Here is a 14,611-nt window from a genome sequence, read left to right on the forward strand (position 1 = left end):
ACAAAAGGGAATCCTTGAAATTCTTTTAGGCAACATTAGAGTAAATTAATCTACGAGACCTTTGTTTCCTTTCTGTTATATTATTTATTATATTGTGCGCAAGCATTACCTGCTTTATTAGACATACATATGTCAATAAATCATAAACTTGTAATAGTTTTTATTGTTGGGTGTTCTATTTTGGCTTACTTGTTAAAAAAGAATATTTGCAAAGTCCGATTTACATACTGATAACGAAAATATTTATTTCTTCGACTACAAGTTCTACAACTTAGCTTAACCAATGTTTAATGACAGTCCTAGGTTCACAGTATGTGCTAATACAGCAATTTCACTTAATTGCTCATTTCTCTAGCCGCAGTACTTTCTCATTCCTCTATTTCTTCATTGAAACACAAACTCAGTATTCATAAAACTGAACTGTCTAATAGTAACAGAAAAAATGACTAACGAACTAGCTAACACAATAATCAAATCACCCATTTACTCTGATCTAACCCGCATTTTATACTGCTCAAACTGTTCTAAAACTTTAGTGAAAATTCCAAACGTTAAGCCATGCGCTCATTACATAATGTCAAATTTCCCGCTTACCAAAGCTTACAACAATAACTATAGTGGCTTACATAATTATGGTAGACATAAAAAAAAAAAAACGACCAAAATATTCACCCACAAGACGGATTATTTCATACTTCCGGAAGGATCACTTTTGTGTACAACAATAGGAGTGAGAAAAAAGAGTCGATCCCGTTATTTGGTTCAAAGTAAAATCCCTTATTGCGGCGGTTGCTGCTCACTGGCTTCCTTCCCTGTGGTTAGTAGTTCAATATTAGTTAAGGTTATGCCTGAATCTAAGTGGTCTCTAGCCTGGCTGTTTAACCTATGTACATACAAGGTGCTGTTCAGATTGAAAGTACTAATACTTAAATACGTGTATAAATTATACTACACGTAAAGTCACGCACACACATGCCTTTCAAGAATCAGTTTGAGAACTTCGCTGAATCTCACCTTAGGATTTCGACGGCCACTGAACTGGGTTTACGTACTCTACTGTATATTTTAACCCTTATCAAATAACAAATGTTTTGATTGAATAAATGTTTGTAAGCTTCATTTAGATGTTAATCCCTTGGTGGTAAGTAGAAATTCGAAATAGGTAAAGCAACAGGTTTAGACAAGTTTTCTCTAGGGTTATAAAAGAAGTCAAACATCAAATATACGAGCCGCTCTCTCTCATTTTTAGTAGATCAATAGAGTGGGCAGTGCCTGAGAACTGGTGAGCTGCCTATAATATTCCTATTTTTAAGGGGGAGATAATAGTTGTCCTGCAAATTACAGTCCAGTTAGACTCACTTTTATAGTAGGAAGAATTCTAGTAATAGAAGCTTTACAAAAGCAGTTAGTACAATCTGATATGAAAAAAAAAAGCCAATATGAATTCTGCAACAGGACACATTTCCTTACAAATATATTATATTTTTTTCTAGAGTATCTGTATGATGGAAAAGTATGTAATTAGTGTAGTTAAGCTTTTTCCTTTCAAAAAGCCTTTGATAATATGTCACACGGAAGGTTATCTAAGAAATTCACATCGGTAGGGGTTGGGGAAATACTACTAATTGGATTGTCGGCAGGTTGAATGGGAGAGATAAAAGTTGTTATTAATGGAGTACCTCAGGGGCTAGTGCTTGAGCCTTTGCTCTTTATTTGCGTTAATGATATGGATAGGGGCATAATTAGTAAATTAAACTATTGGGAATTTCTAGCTGTTCTGAGGATATTGAGGCATTAGAGAACGACATGGTAAGTTGGATATCTGGCAAAAAGCCTTTAATTATAATAAGTGTAAGGAAGTGCACTTATGTTGTCATAATAATTTGAATCTCACGTTTAATGTAAATATGAACTCACTAGTAGCGTAACTGAAAAAAACGAATCTTCGCAAATGATAGATATGTCACTCAAAACTCGATTGCTAGCAATAAAGCTAACAGAGAAAAGGTTACTAGGATAATTCCAAGGATGAAAAGAGTTATTTCTATAAAGATAGATTAAGACCTTTTAACTTATTTTCTATTGAGAAAAGAAGGGTAAAAGATAATTTTATTCAAGTTAACAAGATTATCCGGGACCTCGATAGGATAAAGGATTCTGATATCTTTTCCCCTATATTATGAATATAACAGGAAGAGAGGACTCATCAATTTTAACATCTGGAAAAGGCAAGCTAGGCTCCGGTTTTTTAACAGCGTGACGGACTTATGGAATTAGTAGTCTGGTGTGGTGAAGGCCAGCAATTTATAACAGTTGAATCACTGATTTTCTGTAAAACAATTGAAGGATAGGTTTGATTTTTTAATTTTCTCAAGGACGGGTGGGCAGGATAGCCTTGAATGACCAACCAAATGGCTATTTGCTGGCCGTATGTTATGTTAATACTTTTATTATGTAATCATCAAAATAATTTACTAGAAACATTCTTAAAACTACATCAGTATTAAATAATATTAATATTACTATTCTATATAACATAAAATAATAAGTAACTAAACATATAAAGCTTGATGACAGGTGATAACAAACAGTTTTACTATACTGATGATAACAAGGATGTTAGTTACATGACTTAATAAATTTGTCTTTTATTTCTACAGCACTTAAATTAATAGAACTGCACTTTGCCCTTGAGATCTCTATAGGGGTTACACTAACGGTCACAAGGTCTTTTGAATAATTGTGAACCGCCCTATATTGGTATTACTTAATAAATAAACTGACACATCCTTATATTAACTTGTGCATTGCGACTTACGTAATATCTCTGGTCTATTAGCTAGCCGTTATATTCAGAAACACGTATGTGTAAGCATTCTGTGGCACTTTTTTACGAATATACACAGTCTTGTTATTCTTCCGTATTAATGTGACTTTCATAAGTATATTGTAAGAAACTAAAATTTGGCAAGTGTCCCAGTATAACAGGAAATATTGAGTGAAGGCGCTTCTGATGAATTGAGGATTCTTCCAGTAAAAAGGATGAGTGTATGTCACAAGGCATTTCAAAATAGCTGTTGTTAACAGCCCATCTCAAGGTTTCTATGTTTTTCATTTCATAATTATACTTTAAATGTCCTGAAGTGTTTTTACTGTTGCATTAAATTGTTTTTCCAGATACCAAGGTAATTTTCATAACTTTTATTATTGTTACGGAACAAAGAATATATGATTACCAGAGAAAACAACCACCGACTTTTTTATTAAATTTATAAAAGCAACATTAAGGAACGGAAAAGCATTTCAAAAAGTTACATTTCTGTACTTGAATGAAAATATTTCGCAACAAACTTAGAAAGCCTAATTTCACTTTCTGCTAAATGAGGTGCCTTTGTGTGTCCAACAAGTAAAGTTTTACTTTAGAGGCGTTATTATATTTATTACCCTTCTTGAGCAACTAAAACAGGGATATGTTGTCAGTTTAGTCATAGCTAACATGGTATCACCACATTGATTTCTCGATTAGCGCTAAAACAAGGTAATGTTAATAGGGTATCACTACAGTGACTTCTCCATCACGACTAGAACAAGGTTATGTTAACATGGTATCATCAAAGTGACTTATCATCATTAATAAGGAATTCATATGTAATCATGATTATAAAACTGTATTCTGTAGTTAGCATGAAAAGTTCATAATGTAAAGTTAAGAATTTCAATTTTTATTTTACTATTTACCAAACCGACCGTTCTGTAACTATTTTTATTATTTAGGACAGGAAGAATTATTAATAACTTTTGAAAAAACAAACTACCAACGTCGTTCTAAACATTTATTGGACACATCTCTTAGTGCCAACAAGATAAAGAATTTGCAAGTTTTAGCAAATCACAGTTAATAATTTGTTAATTCGAAATATCTTTCACTGGAAGTAAGATCCGTCTAAAAGAAATGATACCATCATTCTCAGCTAAGGTTACAAAAAACAACATGATAGGCAAGTTCTCTTTCCACTGCATGCGTAAGATATATTTGTTGATTTTAAAATCTCTGTATACTTCATTCATAAATTTTTGAAGCACCATGTTTAATAATTATAAGTAGGAAGATTTAGAAAATTTTAGGCCTTTATTTTTAATGCGGGTTATCATAATTATGGGAAATAATGACTTAGTTTTGCAATTTCTCTAAATAATTCATATAAAATGTGCATGAAAAGAAGTCCTAGAAAAGATACCACACGTTTTGAGTGTTTAAAACTAACATGTAAAATCTTAATAAGTTTTACAAGGAATAGCTAATTTTAAACACATTTAATACTTATATTTAACTGCTTTCAGAGGCTTGCAATCAAATAGAGTATACTTGTTTATGCTCACTCCCACAACCTAACTAATTTTGACAAGTTTTTATAATTTCCAAGTAGTTCAATGTCCCTCAATAACAGAAAAAGTGATATTTACTTAAAGACAAGACTGACTAATCTAAAATGGAGTTTACACGATGACTTCGGGCTCAATAACAGAAAGATTAAACATACAAGTGACTTAACGTGCAAGAATGTAGAAGTTTCACTGCATTACCTAAATTTCAACCAATGGCACGATTAAATTATGGTGCATTGCAAGCTACAAAGGGATCGAAATACTACATTCCCTATGAATTTAACTTTTCTGGAGAAATTTCATATTTTTAGTTGGCTTTCCCGATCGGGAATGCATGGTCCATCCTATTCCTTTAGTTTTAACCAACGAAAGTGAACATATTGCACGGATTAAAAAACAACAAAAAACAATTCATGAGGAAATGCAACTTTACATGAGGAAAAGTAATCTTCCCGATAATTTCTCCTCAATTGAATGTAATTTTATTTCATTATTTCTATCCATGCTGTACTTTGCAGCAATACAAAATAACAATTTCATCAAAGATTCAACTTATGGTGAGACATGTAGCATGCTGCTGACTAATCCTGGATAACACCGAAACGAAAAACGTTGGTTCGGCCTCACTTTGTTTTAGAGCAAAAATTCATTGGGCTATCTGTGGTGTCAATCGCGGGGAATTGAACCCCGGATTTTAGCACTGTACATTTGTAAACTTATCACTATCCTACCAGGGGACGTGTGTCTCAATAACTATGGAGTATATCGAAACCAAAACCGTTTGTTCAGCTTTATTCAAAGAATGGTTTAATAACCTTGGAGTATACCAAAACGGATGTTTCGGTCTTATTCAAAGGGTGGTTTCAATTCAAACAATACTCTGAAAATTGTTTAAACAATATTACTCGATAACAAAAAGTCGACATGAAAATGTTACAAGTTTATGTTTTATCAGATTAATCTACCTGTTTAATATGTGATAAGAAGATGAAAGTATCGCGCGAAGAAAAAAAAATTCCAGTTTCGACTTTTTAGAAGATGTCTCTAACTAACTGATGCCTGAGGTCACTGTTGCACACAAACAGAGTGGGCAATATGTCGAATACTATGAAAGTCAGACCATTTTCTAAACGGAAGCAGTCCCATAATGTTGAAAACTTTCAAGGAGGAAAAACAAAAACCAGATGATTTGTACTTTTAGTCATTGTCTATTTTATTGTGTTTAAAAATAAAGTTAATATTTTTGTAATGATTGTTTTATATTTTAACAGGAAACATCCAAGTCTTTTCCTTGTAAATAAAGACAAGCCTTGTCACCTACAGAATGATTCAGTGCAGACAGAAGTGGAGACAGCAGTTTTTGATAAAGCGGCAGTGATTTCTTGTTGGTCTGGAAATCGTATCACAGACAAAGGTCACGTCTGGAACGAATTATACCACCTATTTGCTAATCACCAGCGAATTTGTCCAAATGTTCCCAGACCAGAAAACGAAAAAGAAAAGGATTACTTAGCTTCTTTATTTTACGATGTGAAATTTGTAAAAGGAAACTTACAGTTATTAGTCACACAACAAAACCTAGAACATCAAGAGATAAAATGAAGCAGCAACATAGGGTTTTGTTAGTATTGGTTCTGGACATTCACAAATGGACGAGACATTTTCTATGATGGAAATTTCTGCGATGAGGCAGAAAACATTTTTAAAGAATGAAAAAAAAAAAAGAGATAGCTGGAGCAATACTCTTTATCAAAAAATGCTTGCAGCAGGTAGAGAAGAACGAGAATTAGCAATAAGAAATAAATAATTTGAAACTGATGGTACACATTCCATTGCAGTCATTTTTGATAATGGGTGGAATCAGAGAAGCTACGAACATCGATACAGTGCAAAATATGGCGTGGCTGTTATTATTGGAAAGGGGATTAAATAATGCTTATCAGTAACAAATACTGCTGTATCTGTGCAGGTAATGATAAAAAGAATATAAAGAACGATCACTTATGCAATAAAACTGGGATGAGTCATCAACGTCAATGGAAGCAGATATAATAGTGGAGTGATTTAAACAAAGTGAAGAAATGCACGGGGTTCGATTTCTTAGATTAATTGGAGATTGCGATTCTAATGAGCATAAAAGAATTATTGAAAAGGTAAAGTATGATTCTAAAGTTCAGTAATTAGAATGTGCCAATCATGCTGTGTGTTGCTACACCTATTTTTGCACGATATTGCCAAAGAGAATGCTGAAGGTGTCCGTGTCCCTTCAGCTTTTAGAATAAAGCGACTATCTGCTGCTGCAAGAAGAACAATAACATATCATTTTTCTCTACCGGATTCATGTTACAGACGTTTACAATAAGATCTCGGAAATGGTCCTTATCATGTGATTGGCTCACACAGTAAATGCAGGGACCAATACTGTAAGAAAGAGAACATGGATTATGACAGTAACATTATTTCATCCATGTCCTGAGTTCTTTTGGTTAAACTAACAAATACCGTTGATCTTCTTGTTCAGAAATCACCTCAACGTATTGAGAACGAAACAAGCAACGTTGTTGAAACGCATATGAATTGAATAGAGAAGTTTGTTCGTGGCAAACAGTTTCATCGTTCAAGGAGAAACTCGTAAAGAAATAGATTCCAAGGAGCTGGTTTGTATTACCAACTAGGACCGAATTGGCATCATGTAGTCTGGAAATTCTTCATGTTCAAAAGCCCAAATATTGTTTTAAAAATATATATCCAATGCGCCACTAAAAGTAGAGAAAAATGCAGGAGATGGCTTTTAGCCCCAGAAGGAAAAACATCTCGAAGGGGTTTAGAAATGAAAAACAATTCTAGAATGTTCAGTTCATTTTATTATATGGATTACGGGGAATATACTAATTGGCCGGATAAAGAACCAGATTTAATTGCTGAATTAAAAAAAGAAAACTTAAACAGTTGCAAGTACCCACATGACAACGGGATAAACTGCAAAAAGAGACCATTGGTAAACATAAAATTGTCATTTGAAAACAGAAGAGATACCATTAACTGACAGTGAAAAATCCTCTTTACAGTACCGATATCAATACATCAGCTATGAAAAACGAAAAATAATGTTTCTGTAGAAAAGCGTAGGTTATTTGTAGACTTGGAATACGGATTTCTTGGAACTATTCCTAACAGACTTGTCAGACAAGACAGGATTTTAGAAATCAAGTGTCCCAAAACTGAACAGCACTTGACTCCTGAGGAAGCACCTGTAAAGATCAAAGGTTTCTACTTCACTCTAGAGAATGGCTGTCTTATATGAAGAATAACCATGATTACTACTACCAAGTGTAAGGAGAACTAAATATTACTGGAAGAAAGTATTGTGACTTTATTGTATGGACACCATGTCTGCCATCAAGAAACCTGAAAAATAAGCTGGGGGTATTGTGTGGAGGTCTATGTATATACAAGATATTTTATTATGTAAAATTATTGACAAACAAACACTTATAAATTAATTCACATAAACAACCAATGATAGCTTGTATTTATTTATTTATTACAAAGATTTGGGGGGTAGCAGTGTCTCTCAACTGGTGTCTAGGTGTTATTGAAGTCTAGTGGTCACAGTGCAATGCAGGTTGTTAAGGGATTATATTTTCGTAGGCACACAAAAGCTGTGCTCTGTAGATACTGCAGATCCTAGGGCGATTTAACACTTTCGCAAGGTCATGAAACAGTACGAATCGTTCATTGGTCAGCAGTGAGCCTGGAGCCTAACTTTTGACACAAACAATATTTCATCATACATGTAGTCATTTGATACAATATTATAATATGCCATGAAATATAAGCCACAATAGCACTAGGCACTTATTGTACGTGACATGCAGAAGTTTAATAATGAAGTAAACAAAAAAAAAACAAAACATTGATAATAACGAAATGAGGAAAGGTCTGGATGAACAAGTCTTGTTTTATTCATAACAATAACATATCGATGAAGTAAACAAGAATTAAAATTATAAAGTATTAAAAGACGAAATATAGCTGATGCTTTTTAAATCACCCTAACTTTGGCAGCACATTGTACGCTGTGAAATTTTGTATATTGGCTTAATTATTAATTTTGTATTTCACATCAGAATAAGATCCTCGGTGAAACTAACAAAAAAAAAAGGAGTTATTTTGTAAAAAGTTTCGGTCGAAACAATACCACTGTTTCCAGTGGACGTAACGGTCGTCATCTAAGTGTTGGGGAACCTTTACGATTTAAGCGACCCAAAATTAGATATTTACATAATAACCTTAATATGCTTTCAGCAAAAAAAGAAGAGGGAGATTATACACAATATTTTCAGTGTTTTTAGGTTTTGTTGTTTTAAAAACCAGTGAAATATGTACTATTATTTCATTTCCAAGAGATAACAAAAGGTCATTTGGCTGATCTAAGCTATCCAATTTTCCACTTCCATCCTACTACAAATTACATATAGAAATCCCTCCCCTTTTTCCTACATTCAACCCAATATCTAAAATATATTCATTCAATTTATTCTTAAAGTCCTCCATTATGCAGCTTCTACCACCTCTGAAGGCAAACTATTCCCAGAAATTGATCACTCTATTAGAAAAGTAACACTGCATTAACTGGAGTGGTTTCTACATCTTAAACTTGTGTCCTCTAATCTTACTTTCTTCATTTTTTAAATGAAAATGTCTCCTGGATTTGTGGATTCAAAACCTCTAAAAATCTTAAAAACCTAAATCATGTTCTTCCTTAAAGTCCTTCTCCTCTACAGCAAAAAATATGTTAAGAGATTCCATTTCAGCCTATTCCCCTTCGATCACCCCTCCGAACCCAAAATCAATCTGACAGTTCTTTTCTACAAACTCATCATTCTTTCTTAAATAAGGTGATCACAACTGAACACAATATTCCAAATATGGTCTAACTTGCACTTTACAGGGTGAACTGATGACCTCATTCGACTTGTACTCAATAGTTCTATGTACACAACCTAAAATCCTGTTTGCCTTATTACAGTTTACGATCCTACACACACACATTTATCGTTATAAACTTTCGGGATTTCATCACTCTCATTTGCTGTCATCCTTTACTGTATGTCACACCTCTGCCATTTTTCTCGCAGTTCCAAAAACGCTAAATAAGTAATTCAAATAAAAAAAATATTTGGAAACTGCAAAAATATGGAGATTAACTTTTTTAATTTTAAAGTCCCATTTTTCACAGGCACGGTATACACGCAGAGTATCATTTCCATATCGTCGAATCAGGACATTAGCAATCGAGGTGTTCGAAGGAAAACGACGATAGCTTTATCCCGTTTACGTATAAACGAAACCTTGTTACATGCTTGCTAAACAGAGCTTACAACCTGTGCTCCACGTATCTTAATCTACACTCTGAAATTTCGTTCTTACATGATATCCTGAAACGTAACTGCTACCCACAACACTTATTAGAAAACATTACCAACACCTTCCTAACAAAGAAACTCACAAATCCAATTAAGATACCAACTGTACCCAAACTTACTATATACTCGTGTCTTCCCTATATTGGCATACAAAGCTTAAATTTAAAAAATCAACTTAAACGCATATTTGGTCGTTACTACCCTCAAGTGGATTTCAGGTTAGTTTTAAATTCAAACCCCGCATAAAAAATTTTTTCCCTACTAAAAATCTCCTCCCCATTTCTTATTGTTCCTGGCTTGTCTATCTTTACACGTGTGGAGACTATAAGGCCTCCTGTATTGACAAAACCAAACGCCATTTAAAAGTCAGAGCCTATGAACATATGGGAATTTCCATCAAAACGCAAAAAAAAAGGTAACCCCTGTGTTTCCCCTATACGCCAACTAGTGAAGAAACAGGACATCAACCTATACTATCAAATTTCTCTATCCTCTGTAAGTCTAATACTGACCTGGAATTATTGATTAAAGAAACCCTCCACATCAAACAGCACTCCCCAACACTGAACAACATGCAGTCTTCATTTAAATTATACATCTTTTTATATGTTGGTATTACTGATTTTACTTTTTTGTTGTTGTTGTTGTGTTTTCTTGCTGTAGTTTCTCTTCATGATTACTGTTTTGTGTTTTATTTGTTTACTTATCGTTAAATTTAGCATTTGTACTTTAGCAATGTACAAAGACTTGTGTAAATTCATTTTATTTTGCTTTAGATACCGAAGATGGAATCTGATAGAATTCCGAAACGTTTATCTATGTCCCCTTTTTATCAATAAACAATGTTGTATATCATATGTGTCGTAATCTTGTTCATTTTACTTCGTAATTGACCTCAACTGGATATTAAATGAAGAAAATGATTCTCATTCCTGCTGACAGCTTTATTTATGACTTTGATTAGTTCTTTATTTGACTGAAACAGAACATTTGATAATCTGTTTTATTTCCAACATTCAATATTTTTTCTCTTATATATGTTCATTTTTATATAAATCAGGCATCTAGTGATGTAAATAACTGGTAGATGTTGATAGAAGTGATATTACATCTTTATATTATTTAATATCATATGAACAGGATGAGCTGATGTTGCTGAAGGAAATTTAGGGTTAAAGTAAGGACTAATTCATTATCATATTGAAGCACAACGGGTCGTAGGATGTGGTATGTGGCATTAGTGTTACTATTTCACAAATCATTGATGTCTGTACCCCCCACACTGCATATTTCTAACCACATTACACTGCGACATTTGTCAAATGCATCACGACCCTCTATAAAAATGGGATTGAATCGTTTAGTATTATTTACAAATGAACATACGCCTGTTTTCTGGCTGCACGGTGAAGCGTCATCCATCTGCTAAAAGAATTCTATTCATTGTCTTGGGCCACAGAAAATGCTCTTGACACAATTCCTGTTTTGTGGCCTTTAAAAAATTTAATAAATCTCGCTGGGCATTTGGTTAAAGGTAAATATTCTGAAGTTTCTTTCGAACTGCTTCTACTTTCAAATAGCGTTCGGTTGCAGCTGCGAACTTTTGATTTGGTCTCGGGGTAGGTATTCCACCACTGGGATAAATCAGAATCGACGAATGATAATAGTCAGCTTCTGTTTTCTTTTACATAAATCTAACCAACAAAAATAAATAAATTTGAAAGTTGTTCCGTAATATACTAATGAAACAAATATGATATATATTCGTAACCATTCACAATACCCTGCTGTAATTGGCTGACTTTAATTTTTTCCTATAAATCTCTACACTAAGGTCTCTGCATAAATGTCTTATTTGAAGTCAATTGGTTTATGAACGATTTGTGATTCACTTAAAAGTGATAACTTGGATAATATTTTTAGACAACTATATACAAAATAAGCTGAATTATCAATTATTAACATGCTAGGTAACATAATCTGTCTCAGGAATGTTGATCTTTTATTGGTAACATGACCATAAACTACAGACGAGAGTCAAGAATTCATGAATCACCTGAATACATAAAACTAGGCGATCTAATTCAATATAAAAATAGAAATATATGAGATCCAATTTCTAATCGTTACAAAAGTACTTAACTCATACCATAGAAGTTTACAGGAAATCTTCAAATACGTGTAAATACCTGGACTATAGAACACATTACTCCAGCAGTGTGAAGACAAACTACACAAACCATAGATACGTGTAAATACCTGGACTATAGAACACATTACTCCAGCAATGTGAAGACAAACTACACAAACCATAGTTACGTGTAAATACCTGGACCATAGAACACACTACTCCAGCAATGTGAAGACAAACTACACAAACCATAGATACGTGTAAATACCTGGACTATAGAACACATTACTCCAGCAATGTGAAGACAAGCAACACAAACCACATATACGTGTAAATACCTGGACTATAGAACACACTACTCCAGCAGTGTGAAGACAAACTACACAAACCATAGATACGTGTAAATACCTGGACTATAGAACACAATACTCCAGCAGTGTGAAGACAAACTACACAAACATAGATACGTGTAAATACCTGGACTATAGAACACACTACTCCAACAGTGTAAAGACAAGCAACACAATCCACAGATACGTGTAAGTACCTGAACTATAAAACACACTACCCCAACAGTGTAAAGACAAGCAACACAATCCACAGATACGTGTAAGTACCTGGACTATAAAACACACTACTCCAACAGTGTAAAGACAAGCAACACAATCCACAGATAAGTGTAAGTACCTGGACTATAAAACACACTACTCCAACAGTGTAAAGACGGGCGAATACATACAAACAAAAAGATAAATAAAATTAGATGAATCGTTGGCGTCATGAAACATACAAACAATAAAGGTAAGTAAAGTTAAATGAATTGTTGGGTCATGAAATATACAAACAAAAAGGTAAATAAAATTTGATGACTTGTTGGCATCATGAAACATAGAAACAAACAAAAAATATCTGATGCAAACGCCAAAAATATTTTACGAAAAAATAACTGACAAAAAGATTTGAAAGTTCACAAAGAACTTCTTAAGCAATACAGACGATAGACGTCATGAGAAAACCTAACAAACAATATGTAAAACATGAAACACCTGTATTCAGACCCTTGTCCCATACACTGACAGACATTATGCAAAACCTTCGACACATCTGTATTCAGACACTTGTCATATACCCTGATAGACATTATTTAAAACTATATAACTCCTGCGACACACCTGTATTTAGACACTTGTCATATACTCTGACATGCAAGATATAAAGCTGTATAACACCTTCGACACATCTGTATTCAAACACTTGTCATATACCCTGATAGACATCACATAAAACTTGTGAGATAGATGTACTGGGAGACTCTTGCCATATAAACTGACCGACGTTATGAGATACTTGTGACCGATGTATATTCTGACACTTGCCATATACAGTGACTGACATCATGTAACACTTGTAACACAGCGCGTAGTTTTATAAATTATGTCTGTAACATAAAGGGAATCTACATTAAATATAACTCCCTTTATTATGTTATGTTGATCCTCAGTTGTCTGTATTAAAGATATTCGTGACGAGACAAATAACGTTGTCTGTAACAAATAGCTCTCTTATATGTTCTATTGATCCTCAGTTGTCCGTATTAAAGATATTCGTGACGAGACAAACAATGTTGTCTGTAACAAATATCTGTCTAATATGTTCTATTTATTTTCAGTTGTCTGTATTAAAGATCTTCCTGACGACGAGATAAACAACGGTGTCTGTAACAAATATCTGTCTTCTATGTTTTATTTATTTTCAGTTGTCTGTATTAAAGATCTTCCTGACGACGAGATAAACAACGGTGTCTGTAACAAATAACTGTCTAATATGTTCTATTTATTTTCAGTTGCCTGCATTCAATATATTTCTGACGAAGAGACAAACAACGGTGTCTGTAACAAATAGCTGTCTTCTATGTTCTATTGATCTTCAGTTGTCTGTATTAAAGATCTTCCTGACGACGAGATAAACAACGGTATCTGTAACAAATATCTGTCTAATATGTTCTATTTATTTTTAGTTGTCTGTATTCAAGATATTCCTGACGAAGAGACAAACAACGGTGTCTGTAACAAATAGCTGTCTTCTATGTTCTATTGATCTTCAGTTGTCTGTATTCAAGATATTTCTGACGAAGAGACAAACAACGGTATCTGTAACAAATATCTGTCTAATATGTTTTATTTATTTTCAGTTGTCTGTATTCAAGATATTTCTGACGAAGAGACAAACAACGGTATCTGTAACAAATAGCTGTCTTCTATGTTCTATTGATCTTCAGTTGTCTGTATTCAAGATATTCCTGACGACGAGACAAACAACGGTATCTGTAACAAATATCTGTCTAATATGTTCTATTTATTTTCAATTGTCTGTATTCAAGATATTCCCGACGAAGAGACAAACAACTGTATCTGTAACAAATATCTGTCTAATATGTTCTATTTATTTTCAGTTGTCTGTATTCAATATATTCCTGACGAAGAGACAAACAACGGTATCTGTAACAAATATCTGTCTAATATGTTCTATTTATTTTCAATTGTCTGTATTCAAGATATTCACGACGAAGAGACAAACAACTGTATCTGTAACAAATATCTGTCTAATATGTTCTATTTATTTTCAATTGTCTGTATTCAAGATATTCACGACGAAGAGACAAACA

General features: G+C 33.5%; 1 protein-coding gene and 1 long non-coding RNA gene across 5 annotated transcripts in view; one reads left to right on the forward strand and one right to left on the reverse strand.

Moving 5' to 3' along the window:
• LOC106461033 overlaps positions 1-14,611 on the reverse strand; it is a 67,601-nt gene that overhangs the window by 31,817 nt on the left and 21,173 nt on the right. The window lies entirely within an intron of this gene.
• On the forward strand, positions 2,832-9,182 carry LOC111086153. Its single transcript, XR_002610901.1, has 2 exons — positions 2,832-3,098; positions 5,658-9,182. It is a non-coding gene; the product is annotated as an uncharacterized LOC111086153 (long non-coding RNA).

Source organism: Limulus polyphemus, unplaced genomic scaffold (genome assembly GCF_000517525.1).
Source record: "Limulus polyphemus unplaced genomic scaffold, Limulus_polyphemus-2.1.2 Scaffold884, whole genome shotgun sequence".
Lineage (NCBI taxonomy): Eukaryota > Metazoa > Arthropoda > Merostomata > Xiphosura > Limulidae > Limulus > Limulus polyphemus.